General features: G+C 35.6%; 1 protein-coding gene across 1 annotated transcript in view; it reads right to left on the bottom strand.

Moving 5' to 3' along the window:
- The window catches only part of IFIH1 (interferon induced with helicase C domain 1), a 57,215-nt gene that overhangs the window by 29,861 nt on the left and 13,900 nt on the right, over positions 1-13,454 (bottom strand). The window lies entirely within an intron of this gene.

Genomic DNA, 13,454 nt, shown 5'->3' with positions numbered 1-13,454 from the left:
TACATCCAGACAATCACGAATAAAAGGTACGAGTTTCTGGCAAGCGATGTTTAAAAACTCCACTATGAATGAGCAGCTGTCGGGGACTGAATCAAATAACATGTATTTACCTACTTAAAGTACCATACATCCAATATGAGGGCTCATGCAAATCTGTAAGGAGTTACGACTTTTGTTGTCCCCATTTGTGTAAATTTTGTCCAAAAAAATATCTGAGCCTGATATTGTCAGTTAAACGTAAGTACTATGTAGAAACCATTGAGTCATCTGCATGTAAAATGGTAGAGAATTAATGTTATAGAAAAATTAATGAATTAATGAAGAACATGGTTCTACTGATAAGTTATGAAAGCAGCAACTCAGTGATACATATAACTGAAATCTCACAAAGAATTTACTCAGACTATCAGGAAAACCTAGCATTGCGGTGGCACTAGAAGCTTACATGAGGTTGGAAATTATTTTTTTCTTTCTTACAATTAAACTAAGCTTCCATCAAGAATTACAATTAATACAAGTGGCAAGGGCACATTTCACTTATTAATCCTGATTTTTTTCTTTTTTCTTTTCAATACTCAGCATCAATTCCTTTTGAAAAACCTTCCTTCCTGCAACGGAAGGCTTCCCTCCTTACAGTTCATTTCCAAGGATTTATGCAATCCAATCCGCAAGGATCAGAACTATTGCTAAACTGGTAAAAATAAATGAAAGATGGTTACAGATGTTGGTTTTGGAATTAAAAGACTTGTGAAATTTGCTGTTGGCAATGCTATGAGCCTAACTTCCTTCCCCTTGTTTAAAACTAGGCTAGTAGAGGTACAAGCTATTATGTATAAAATAAGCTACAAGAAATATAGCCAATATTTTATAATAACCATAAATGGAGTATAACCTTTAAAAATTGTGTACACCTGTAACCTATATAAGGTTGGTGGCCATAGTGGTTAAGAAACTGCCTATCAATGCAGGAGATGCGGGTTTGATCCTTGGGTCAGAAAGATCCCCTGAAGGAGGGAATGACAACCCACTCTAGTTTTCTTGCTTGGAGAATCCCCATGAGCAGAGGAGACTGGTGGGCTACAGACCACAGGGTTGCAAAGAGTCGGACATGACTGAAGTGACTTAGCACACATGCACACATGTAACCTATATAAATATTGTACATCAACTATACTTCAATAAAATAAAAATAAAATGGAGCCAGCACAGTTTACTTCACAGTATTTGACAACCATGTAGTAATGTTAGGTACAACAAGTTCTTTGCATATACTTGTTGGTGATTGAAAAATGAAATAAAATTCAAGTATTTGGTGGATTACTAAGACAAGAGTGTCATTTAAAAATATTTTGGGAATTCTCTAGTGGTCCAGTGGGTAGGACTCAGCGCTTTCACTGCCAGGGCCTGGGATTCAATCCCTAGTCAGGGAACTATCTAGCCAGGCAGTGTGGTCTAAAATGAATAAATAAATAAGAAACAATAAACCATCTTTAAAATTAATATTTCATAATATTTATACTTGTGAGATTATTATTTTATGCTAGAGCTCTCACATGCACTAAATAAATTATATTAAAGTAAGATTATGCTAAGTAAGGGCTTCCCAGGTGGTGCTTGGGGTAAAGAACCTGTCTGCAAATGCAGGAGACACAAGAGATGTGGGTTTGATCCCCTCATGCAGGTCAGGAAGATCCCCTGGTGGAAGGCATGGCAACCTACTCCAGTATTCTTGCCCGGAGAATCCCATGGACAGAGGAGCCTGGTGGGCTACAGTCCATGGCATTGCAAAGAGTCAGACAAGACTGAGCATGAACGCACCATGAAGCTAAGTAAAACTAGTCTGGATGTCACATACTTAAACTGGAATTGGAAACAGGTGATAAAGAGACACAGTATGTTATCAATAAAACATGTTTAAACACGCACAATATATAACTCCTTAAAACTACAGTATCTTCTTTTTCTTTAACCGGTTATTTCTTTTTTTAAGTCTGCTGTGTTGAAGTGTAATTTCCATACTGTAAAAATCACTCTTTTTAGGTGGATAAGTTTGATGAGTTTAGCCTCAAAATTTGTCCTCAAACCCCTTCATTGTCACTTCCCTCCTGCTGTCCCCTAGCAATCACTGATTTGGTTTCTGTCCCCAGAGTTTTGTCTTTTTCAGAATGTCATATTAATGAATTGAGCCAATATGTAGCCTTTATGTTTGGCTTCACTAATTTAGAATAAGACCTTCAAGATGTATTCACGTTGTTATTTATATCAGTAATTTGTTCCTTTTTATTGCCGACTACTATTCCATTGAGCATCTGTGAAGTGTGGCTGTGACATCTCCCTTCCAACTTGGATAAGCCTAGTTAGCTTGGGAAACGTAATGGAATTACAGCCAATACCAATTAAATATATAAGATAGCTTTCTTAAAAGTTAAAAGAAAGAAGATAAGAAATTTATAAAAAAAAATTCTCAATGGACTTGCATACTGTTTAAGTATATTAGCACAACACAAATATACTCATGTGAAAATACTGTGCTTATCAGTTGTCATAGATTAGCTCTGAAACTCAGATTTGAGGAATCCCTTATGATCACACGGGAAAACCTGTATATCTCACTGAGAGATTTTAAATATGGCACTTTGCAATTCCCAGAGGTATGCCTTGTTAGGAGCTCAGAGGCGAGTGTGGGATAGAACTGTCAAGTAGAAGAGCATTTTGGGCAGATGTACTGATGAAAGAGAATATGAGTTGTAAGGAAAAGGCAAGGTGTAAAATGAGGTGGGGAAAATGTCATTGCAAGGATAATTCTAGATCTAAAAAGATAAAGCAAGATTTTTAAGGCAAAAAAAAGTGAATTTTGACATGCATTTTACTTGTTTTAAATGTGGTATAGAGAACTGAAGACAATGCCAAAAACACTGAAAAATACTACCAAATATTACCGAAAATGAAACACTGTATCTTTAAGTTTTTCACTAAGTATAATCCAGATGAAAATTATACTTGATTTTCATTTCATTTTCTAATCACCAGCAGTTAAATCATTATCTTAAACTTACTCTATGTATATGTAAAGTCAGGATTTTCCTCAAGCTTTGTTCTAGCATATATAAGGCTTGAGAGAGCTGCTTAATGCAACGTGCATGAATAATGTATGACTATTAAAAATACTACCAAAATAGGATATTATTAATTAAGTTCATTATCTGGATTTTTTTGGTTTAGCAAACAAATCCACGATGTGTCAGAGGACACTGAGCTCAATGCTTACACAGATGTAAATGATATTTTAAGCTCTCAGCATCCTCTGTGGTAGATACCTATTATCACCTCAGATTCATTGGTGAGAAACCAAGTCTCAGAGAGGTTAAATGATTTATCCATATCACACAGCTAGAATGGAACAGAGCTGGGAATCTCATTTTCTGAATCCAAGTCTAATATTCCAGTGTTTTTTGCCCAATGTCAAGCATGCCGATGATCTGTTAAAAGCTTTGTAAACAAGTGAACAATACTATATCCATAGAGTTAACTGGAATGAATTTTTTTTTTTAAGCATACAAACATTTGCATTATAATGTCAATTTTTCTAACAATCTTGAAGTAGCTTATCTTGCCAGGGAAAAAAATTAGAGATTATTTTATTTTGCTAACTGACATTTCTGATTTCATCCACAAATTTTCATTTACTTTACTTTTAAATATCCACATTGTCTTTTTTTTTAATTTTATATAGGAGTACAGTTCTAAGTTCTAAATATTCTCTGCACACAAAAGAGGAACATTTCTATCCTTCTTGGATAAAATTAATTGCAGTAATTCTGTTAGTCATCATTATTAAAATGAAAGTGAACACAGAGAAGTCTATATCTTTGTCATTTTAAGGATATATACATCTCCAGTTTTTCACCACAAAAATAATTTTGTTTCCTCAGCAGCAATTTCTTATGCATTTGATATATTTTTTCTTTCACAGAAACATAAGTACTAAAGGAAATAACTCTAATAATTAAAGAAAATATTTTGTTTCTTTATAACATTGAGAATGCTTTCTCCAGAGATTTTCTTCATGCATTTACCTAAAAAAAATCATGTAACACACACACACGCACACCAAAAAGTCAGATCAAAAAAGTGTTATATGATGAAAAAATTAAACCAACCTATTCAATTTATAAACCAAGAGTTCCTACAGTTGATTATATAGGATTATCACATGTCATTCTTTGTACTTTTCACAGTATCAATCTGGATTTATGTCCTAATGACTTAAGTCATGTGTCTATGATTTTAAAATAGCTCAGATAAATAGTCAATTGGAGACTGGGCATTCCCATGAAAAGAACACGTGCTGTGGAGTCAAACAAATTAGTCTCCAGATCTGAGCTCAGCCACTGCTAACAAGTGACTTACCCTTTTTACCTTTTTAAAATATAGATAGCAATTTCTACTTTCTCCTTTATTGTGAGAATGATTCTGTTAGATCAAATAAATAAATCTTTAAGAGAAAGAAATCTTAAATTCTCATGAAGTGGCTGTTTACATGAGCTTTGAATATTAGAGTTAGATGATATAACAAGTTTAGTTAACTTTAGATAGGTGTCATTTCCTTTAGGGAAAATATCAAAGGTAGCTATGAAATGGATTAGAATATGCTGGTAATTTCTGTTTAAAGAAAAGCAGTTATTCCTATGAAACTGCTGGAATGAAGAAAAACAATATTTATTCTGTTAAAAGATAGGATTTTTGATAATAATTTTGTAAACAACACATAAAGAACAGCTTTTCTTATAATAATAGTGTCTAAGAGCAGTCTATAAGACATGGAAAAAAAACTGCCTCATTCTACAATCACATCTTGAATAGTTTACTAATAAGGCAGAAATACTAACCTGAATCTTGGAAATTATATATTTAATATCCTATGGAACTTTAAACACTTTAAAATATTTTTAAACCATTTAGAAGCCAAAAAAAAAAAAAAATTAAAAAATTTCAAATGAAAAAAAAGCCTCCTCCTTGAAGGCCTTTTTAGATCTATTTCAATGTAAAGTATGCCCTCTGCTGGAAAAATGCTATATTAACAATGAGTTGATAAATACATTGTTTATTCAACCTAAGAAATGAGCTTCATTAGGTAAAACACTAATTGGTGCTTACTTCCATTCCTACCAGGTGGTGTTCCTCTTAATTTCAGCTTAAGATGCGTTTATAACTTCGTAGAAGATTCCTCCTTTCTTACCCCTTGCCTCAGCCTTTCCTTCTCTTTGCTGGAAAGTGGTTTTTGCATCACATTAGGAAGGGGGCCAGAGCCTCAGAGCTACTGAGAAAGAAGGGTACCAGCAAAACCAACCGTTCTCCTGAGAGGCAGTGCTTACAAAGTGTGCGGCGAGTCTGATTTCACTTGCCAGGTAATGGTATATCTATTTTAGTTCTGACCTCTTGACGCACATTAGCTTCACTTCTTCAACTATCCCTTCCTTCCCTCTAGTTGCATAATCCCCAAAGTCTGGAACAGCAAAGATCGTCCCAAAACTTCAAACACATGTGTGTGTATGTGCGCTCACGCAGGACTCAGGCTCGGTACAAGTGTGCTTACTGTCATACTACTAATAATACCAATCTCCTTTTCTTTTGAAATAACTATCTTTTCTGAAAGGAGATAGATGACTTTTATTTTCAGCTCTATGTATATGGATTTGTGCGTGCGTGTGCGCGCACACACACACACGCTTACATTTTGGTCTGTCAGATTCTGCTCTCTGTGCCAGGGAACATGTGTTCCCGCAGAATGGAGAGAAGCCACCTCCACCCACCTTGCATATTCTCTCCTGGATCCAAGCTTCTAGGAAATGAGTTCCCCAAAGGGAAAAAAAAAAAATCTAGAGCCACAGGCCCACATGGCTATCCACCGAGTGCCTCTGCTCCTGTTTATAGAATTCACTCTGCTGAAATGTTTCAGCCAGAATTAAATTAGAATTGTGTATACTGATGTTGGCTTAAATTGTGTCATCTATGCCCTTTAGCCTTTGGACTTGGGTCTTAAAGAGAAAGATAGTGATTCAAGTACAGGGTTGTAGGGATAATACCCACTAGAGTGACCCATTCATTCACTGCTTGTCAGTAACAGGTAAAAAGTCTGAGAGCAGAGTCCTTTATGAGTGATAAGCGTGATGATCGCATGGGAAGTAAGTCTTGGCAATGCAGAGTGTAGGAATGCATGAAAGATAGATGGGAAGTGGAAACCTCTTTGATTGGTAGGTACCCTTCAGGAAAAGCTATTCATGTTATGTGGATCTGAGGAAAGTATGGAGAGAGGTGTATTTAAAGGTATCCTGGTAGTGACGTTCCTGGTGGTCCAGTGGTTAAGATGTTGCCTTCTAATGCAGGGGGTGAGGGTGTGATCCCTGGTTGGGGAGCTAAGGCTCCATCTGCCTCATGGCCAAAAAAAACCAAAAACATAAAACATAAGCATTACTGTAACAAATTCAATAAAGACTTTAACGATGGTCCACATCAAAAAAATTCTTTAAAAGGATAAATAAAGGTAAATCCTGATAAATATTCAGTAGTAGCTTTTGGGGAGGGAAAAAAAAAGTGGCAATTTTAAAGTGCTTGCCACATTGATTTGACGACTTGATTTGTAAGTTCCATTTGATCTAATTTAATAAGACAAAGATCTAGTTCAAAAATAAAATAAAAGTTCTTGCCAACATTGATGGTGTTCATATTCCCTACCATGGTTGATTCGAAGCTACCAGCATGATGTCACTCAGTGGAGCTGGGAAGAGATGTACACGCTGGGCTCCTGCAAGCCAGAAGGAACCCGTTCCAGCACCCTGATGGATAAATCCCTGTAACGAAACACTCTCCTACAAACCCCATCTGAAATCATCACACATGCTTTGGGCTAATATTCCATAATTGTCTGAATGATAAACATTTAAGAGGGTTTTTTTTTTTTTTTGCCTCAGGACAAGTCTTTGTAAAAATCATAGTGAAAGAAACCTGCTAACTTTCATTGATCCTAGAAATCTTACCTTCCACTCCCTCCTCCATAAATGCTCTTCTGGAATCCAACTGTTTCCCTACCCACATTTTTCACAGAATTTTGCTATATTTATTATTAATACAACTAGATTTTCATGTGTTTAATGTGTGGGAGCATGCTCAGCCACTCGGTCGTGGCTGACTCGCTGCGACCCCATGGACTGTATAACCCACTGGACTCCTCTGCCCATGTGTTAATTATACCTGCATACATTTTTATAGACTTTATTTTTTAGCAGCTTTAGGTTTGTAGCAAAATTGAGTAGAAAGTAGAGAGATTATGTATAACCTCCTCCACTATGAATACCCCCTAAAGCACATTTTGAACTTTTTTATACCTGCACTTTTGCTTATGCTGTCCATACAACGGAAATTGTCAGCTGTCACTTCTGTTTACAGATCCAACACAGGACCTTCAAAGCGCAGATGAACTGCCTTCCATTCCTCCTCTGTGGTAAGTCTTTCCAGGCTTCTCCTCTTATCCTTTAATATACTCTCTTTTCCTAGAGACGGATTACTGTCTGTGTTTAGGGGCATGAAACTCGTTTTCTTGAACTGGATCATAAACTCTCTGAGGGTGAGGATAGTACCCTAGTGCTTGGCCAGAACATATTCTCAGCTTCTAGTCCTATTCAAATAGAGAAGATAATGTCTAATGATCAAATTAAAATCACCACATTTGTTGAAACTCTGCTGAAAAAACTTTAAGCTTGTAGCCATAGAAAAATCATGAAAATAAATGCAACATGTATCAGCTGCACAGCAGAAAGGTTTCTTTCCATCAAAATACTTATATTCTCACTCCTGAGATATGAACAGTAATTCTCCTAGAACTATTATGCGATTGGGGGTCATAAAACTAACATAGATGTCTCTCAGTGGGTTTCAAATAAAACACAATCCTAGATTGTCTTTTAACAAACACAAAAACAGCACTTGTAACAAACTCTCTCTCTCTTTCTCAAGTCAAAATAATATTTGCCTCTTGGATTTCTGTACTAGTATTTCTAGTTCCCAACAATCAATATAACTAAATTTAGAAGGGATAGAGATGTAAAGGAGAGCTATCCAAATTCAGAGCAATTCCATAATAGTATGGGTGATCTCTCACACTATTATTGAAGACTGCTGTATCAATTATCTTTCCCACTAAGCTCTCAAGTGCTATGTGGTATGTATTTCTAGAGATTCTAAAAATCTCTAAATTTCTAGAGGTTAGTACTATAGAATATTATTCTGGTCCGCAAGTGCAAGGATAAATTTTGTGGCATTTTTACAGAGATTACTATAGACCAAGTCTAAGATTGGACTTTGGTCTATAAAAAGGCAAAACAAAACAACAACAAAAAGAATGCTCTAACAGATTGGGCCAGAAAGAAGGAGGCTGTTTTATAAAGGTCAATTTTTAAACCCCTCCTACAGAACATGATCTATGCAAAATATATCCACAATATATTCCAAAGCAGAATGTCACCGGATAAACCTAAGGAGTGGAACATATGGGGGAATATGAAAAAGAAGGTATTAAAGTCTGAAAACAAGCAGGTTGGTAAGCTCATTAGCTGGGGTGGAATTTTAAAATCTTCACGTGAACGAATATATAAATCAAAATATACACATGCACTCACAGTCATGCGCACTGTGTATTCACACATGGCACACTCATCCTGTTACATTATAATCCTCCACCCGGGAACAGTGACATTCTACTCTCTTTATAAATGTCAAAGCGCCCTCTGCTGTCCAATTTGCAGAACTTGCATTTTCTAGTTTCATAACAGGGAAATCCTGCAAAGAACAGTAAAGAAGTTTGGGGGATTATCTGCGGAACTCTGCATAAAAGTTCATCCCAAACACAATAAATTTTATTATTTAGTTTTAAATCTCATTTGCTTTGTTTTTATCTAATTATAGGGCACTATATTATAAAATAGTGTATTAAAAAGGTCAACTTTTAAATAAGTAAAATAACCACTTATTTGTTTTAACAAAGTTAACAGTAGAAATTAAAAATGATTGCATAACCAATTTTACAGTAAGCCTATGAAATTAACATATACCAGATAACTGTATATTTTCTATAGTTAAACTATTTTTAATAGAAGAAAATGAATGTGGGCTTTGTGTCCCTGATATTTTCTAGGGACATGTGGTCCAGAGAAACATCAAAGTTTTCCAATAGTTTCTTGTTAGAAAATCACCAGTGACTTCAGAAAGCAGAACTATTACATTCAGCATTAAAATTCTATGAATAGTCTGAGAACAGTTCAAATATCCTTTAGAAATTATTGTATTTGTGTGGGAAAAAAACAGATTATTGTATTAGTGTGGGTCTATCTTAATTATTAACCACTTTTTAAAGGGAAGCAGTTGAAAGGAGAAAGGAAGAAGAAATGCCAACCCCCGATGCAGATGCATGACAAAAATGACTGTCCAGGACTGCCCACTAGGGAATTCTGATCTATCACCCCCAGGTTGAAGGAGAGATGTGATTAAAATTAGTTTCACAGTGGGCCATTGTTACTAATGCTAGTGCGTCTTACCCGATAGAGTGTTAAGGAGTAAAAAAGGTTAAAAACAATATATAAAGAATCTTTGCCTTAAAACTATAAATATTTATCATTTGTATCCACTAAGACGATTGTGCACTGAAAAAAAAATACTTTAGAAATTGATTTGGAAATAAAACTTAGAGGTCTAATTTAAAATTAGAAATAATTCAAGCCACATTTTTTCTTTTTGCATATGAAATTTCATATTTATAGAATGTGTGTAGCTTAAGTGATAAGTTTCTTTCAACGCTACCTTGGTGTACTACCTGATGTACTGATGTACTGGTGTACTGATGTACTGATGTACTAAAATTCAAACTAAAGATTGCACATTATCAATATCACTAAGATGCACAAAATTATGTAAATTGATATTATTGAATATTTTCAATATTGAATACTTTCATATTTATCCTGATTGTTAAGCTTGCCAAAGAATAACAGTGTAGGCAAAATCCTTCTACAGTTAATTTTGCAACAAAAACTTCCATCAAAAGAATTCCAATAACTTCTTTGGGGGTAATGATTCTTTAAAAGTCATTTACATCAGTAATTCTTAGTTCTGAAGAACAACAAGAGAAGAAACAAATAACTGGTATGATCTACATCTATCAGGAGTGTCAAAGCCTGAAGCAAAGGCATTATACTTTTGTAGATCAGTTACCCATTCTTACTGTTCTGGGAAGGGCCAGAATGGACTGGATGAACCTGTTCCCAAGTCCACATAAGAAGTTCAGACAGCACAAGAACCTCACAGACTAGTAGCTGTTGAAGTCTTGAATTGGATGGAGTCCTCAGATTATGGTACAGTTTGTTGTACATGTCCTCAGACTAGTACACATCTTAACAACCTGTACTTTTCTTCCACAGCACTTTGTGCAGCTACAGAGTGACTACTGCTTGGTTGACATGCCCATCATTGAAAGCTCCACTGGGGCAGAAGCCACTTCTATTTTGTTTCATCACAATATTTACAGTGCTGAACTGAAAAGTGCATGCCTGGCACACAATAGGAGTTTAACAAAGATTTGTTAAAAGGAAGAAGTGAAAGAAAGGGAAGTGAAAGAGAAGGAGGGGACTCCAAGAAGGAAAACAAACCCTTTCCTGTCCCTCAAGACCATTATTTTAAAATACAGATTTTTTCACATGATGCAAATTTATGTTTTATATTAAATAGTAAGAAAACAGATTTTTTTTTTTTTAGGCTGCACCATGCATGGCTGTGGAATCCTTGTTCCCTGACTAGAGATTGAACTCACACCCCCCTGAAGTGGATTCTTGGAGTCCTAACCACTGGATCATCAGGGAAGTCCCAGAAAACAGATTAAAAAAAAAAATTTTTTGCATTTAATTTTGTCCTTGCTGAGACTCTGAATGTTCCACAGATACTGCAGGCTGACAAGATGCATTAGGCTGGCAAGTTTGATGAAAACCCTTCATTTGAGATGAAGATTGACTACCAGCCTCAGTCCTGGCTTTAATTCTTCCTAGTGTGAATTTAGAAAATAGCCAGTAACCCACAGAGATGTCAGGTAGCCTAATAAGGAAGTTTATTAAAACGTGAAAAATCCACATTCAGGTAGTAATTTTGGCATTCCTATACAATCATGATTTCTGAAAGAAAGCACAGCTGCTGAAATTAAAAAAAAAAAAAAAAAAAGATCCTCTAGAATTCAGGTTTGCTCTTCTGTACATTAAATTGTGGTCCAAGACCAGCAGTAGCAGCATCACCTGAGAGCAAGTGAAAAGGACAGAATCTCAGGCTCCACACAGAACCTATGAATCAAAGTCTGCATTTCAATAAGAACCCCTCCTCCAGGTGACTCATAAGCACAGTAATGCTTCAGAAGTATCCCACTAAAAAAACCCAACACCTTAAATAAACAAGGCTAAATTGCAGGCAAGCTATAAAAAACCTTGGTACTATTTATGACAAAGGATTGCTACCCTATATATTTGGCTAATTTACCTAAGCCAGCAAGAAGAATATAAATGCCCTAAAAGAAAAATAGGCAATTAGTAACAATAACAACAAAAGGAATGAATTTGTAAATACATTTTTCATTGGAAATTAAAAACTCAAATTCAGGTAGTAACATACCAAATTGGTAAAGTTTAAAAACAGCATTGCTCACTCTTGTACCAGAGATTTCAGGACAATAAGTATTCCCCTATACTGTTTGGTACAATTTCCTGGAGTAAAATATGGCATTAAATATCAAATGCCTTAAAACTGTAGAAATCATTTGATCCAGAAATTTCAATTATGTAATATGTCTTTAAGAATTAAACTGGGTGGGGAGACAGATGAATTGAGAGTTTGGGGTTAGCAGACACAAACTATTACATAGGGAATGGATGAACAACAGGCCCCACTGTACAGCACAAAGAACTATAGTCAATACTCTGTAATAAACAAACCATAAAGGAAAAGAATAGGAAAAAGAATGTATATATATGTATATATATATATAACGGAATTACTTTGCTGCAAGCAGATATTGAGACAACACTGTAAATCAATTATACTTCAATAAAGTAAATTTTAAAAAATAAAACATGCATTTAAAAAGTATTAAACTGAAATATAAATACAAAGAGAGTTATTGCAGCATTATTCATGATGTAGAAATTTGAAAACATCCTAAATGTTCAAAAGGTGGTTAATGAACTAAAAAGCACCCAATAGATGGAATTGTTATTCAATTGTTAAAAATTGTGCTATAGAAGAATATCTAATAAATACAGGAGAAACGCTATTGTATATAGACATCCAGGTATGTAAAAAAATGAGAAGAACAAATACTTAAATATGAAGAATAATGTATTTTGTTGGGGAAGGGGGAGTGGTTTTTTCTTCGTTTTCTGTTTTCCAAATTTCCTACAATGCAGCTATATTACTTTTCTGAGTTGAAAACAGCGTATTTTGCAGTAGTGTGATAGAGTCAGCTTATACTGGCCGACAGGAACTACTGTTAAATTTTCTGGAATTTTGTGGTATTATATTAATGTTAAGCACAAGAATTTTCACAAATTAAATGATATGGACTTGCTAACTAAATTATACTAAAATAAAGGTAATGAATACTTAAAACTCATCATTTTATAATCATTTTTATAGATTTTATAACCATCAGTGATGCTGAGGCTATTTAAGTCTATTGTCTCCATGTAATAAATGGCAAATAATGTACTGCACATCTATTCCCAACTTAGTGTTCAGTGACATTATGTGGATGCTTGAAAGTAGCCATGGTGCGAGTATTTACACCATGAAAATGGCATATCCTAAACATAAGAGCTTTTTCTTTTCCCTACAGGGCCACTTGGTAAGCATTTACTAGTATACCACAGACTTCCAGCAACTACTTCTAGTGAAAAATGAATGTGGCCATTTGGGGGGACAGAGGGGGAGGAGAGAAGGCTTCTCCTGTTATGAGAAAACTAGAGAGGGGAAACAGTTAAATTTGTTTCATTCTTCCAGGCCTGTTTCATATCAAAAGAGGTGGATATGGTGGTATCTAGTTCAGTTGAGTTCAGTTCAGTTCAGTCGTTCAGTCGGGTCCGACTCTTTGCGACCCCATGAATTGCAGCACGCCAGGCCTCCCTGTCCATCACCAACCCCCGGAGTTTACCCAAACTCATGTCCATCGAGTCGGTGATGCCATCCAGCCATCTCATCCTCTGTCATCCCCTTCTCCTCCTGCCCCCAATCCTTCCCAGCATAAGGGTCTTTTCCAATGAGTCAACTCTTTGCATGAGGTGGCCAAAGTATTGGAGTTTCAGCTTCAACATTAGTCCTTCCAATGAACACCCTTAGGATGATCTCCCTTAGGATGGACTGGTTGGATCTCC

This window comes from Giraffa tippelskirchi, chromosome 3, assembly GCF_054371585.1.
Source record: "Giraffa tippelskirchi isolate mGirTip1 chromosome 3, T2T-mGirTip1v1.2.pri, whole genome shotgun sequence".
In the NCBI taxonomy this organism is placed as follows: Eukaryota; Metazoa; Chordata; class Mammalia; order Artiodactyla; family Giraffidae; genus Giraffa; species Giraffa tippelskirchi.
The sequence above is the reverse complement of the archived record's forward strand: the minus strand, read 5'-3'. Positions and strand labels throughout refer to the sequence as shown.